Genomic DNA, 879 nt, shown 5'->3' on the forward strand with positions numbered 1-879 from the left:
GAGAAATAAACATCTCTGAAACATCTACCAAGAATCTGTCCATCCATATATATTTCCTTTCCACGGGACTCCTGGTTTGATATAGGCGTGTTACAGTAATCCCCGCTGTAACACTCACTCATTTTCTAGCACTGTGTAGAAAGACACCTTATTTCACTTTTTTACCCTATTACCATGACAGTAATTCTCAAGGACTCCATTATCCATGTCAGGAACAAATCTCTGAAGAGAAATATATTAAAGCATGGCAAATGGAGGATTCTTATCATACCAAAGAAGTAGAAAAGGAACTCAAGCATTACTAACTTTGTAGAGTTCAAGCCATTCTTGACATGAGAAAATGAACCTTCTGGAATTGCTTGCATTTGGTTTAGAAGTTGGAAATTTACTTTTTGATGTGAAAAAACATTGGTGTTTTTTCCTATAAAGAAACCAGTAGCCTGTACTTCTTTAACAAGCTGCTCAACATCTCTTTTCCTTACAGTAGCATTTACTTGATTATATTTCTTAATATATTTATTTATTGACCCATCACATACCTAATATAATATTCAGAATTCAATCCATCTTCCCACAACTTTTAAGGTGCTTATCATAAGCCTTTAATACTATCAAGCGTTTTAAAAATATCTGATCAGGATAAAAAACCCAAATACTCTGATTAAACATATGTTTTTGAGTTTCAGATGACCTTTGTCTGCTTTCAAAAACTAGATTGATTTTTTCTCAGTATTTCCAAATGCAGCAAAAATCTATTAGATAGATGAGAAAATTGCTTGTTAATTATCATTGTTAGCATTAATGATGGTAATTAGATTCTAGAAAAAAATCAGTCCATCTGAGTCATAACTTCTGAATCAGAGAACCTCATTGATGAAA

The sequence above is a fragment of the Corvus brachyrhynchos genome, unplaced genomic scaffold (assembly GCF_000691975.1).
Source record: "Corvus brachyrhynchos isolate BGI_N302 unplaced genomic scaffold, ASM69197v1 scaffold89, whole genome shotgun sequence".
Classification (NCBI taxonomy): Eukaryota; Metazoa; Chordata; class Aves; order Passeriformes; family Corvidae; genus Corvus; species Corvus brachyrhynchos.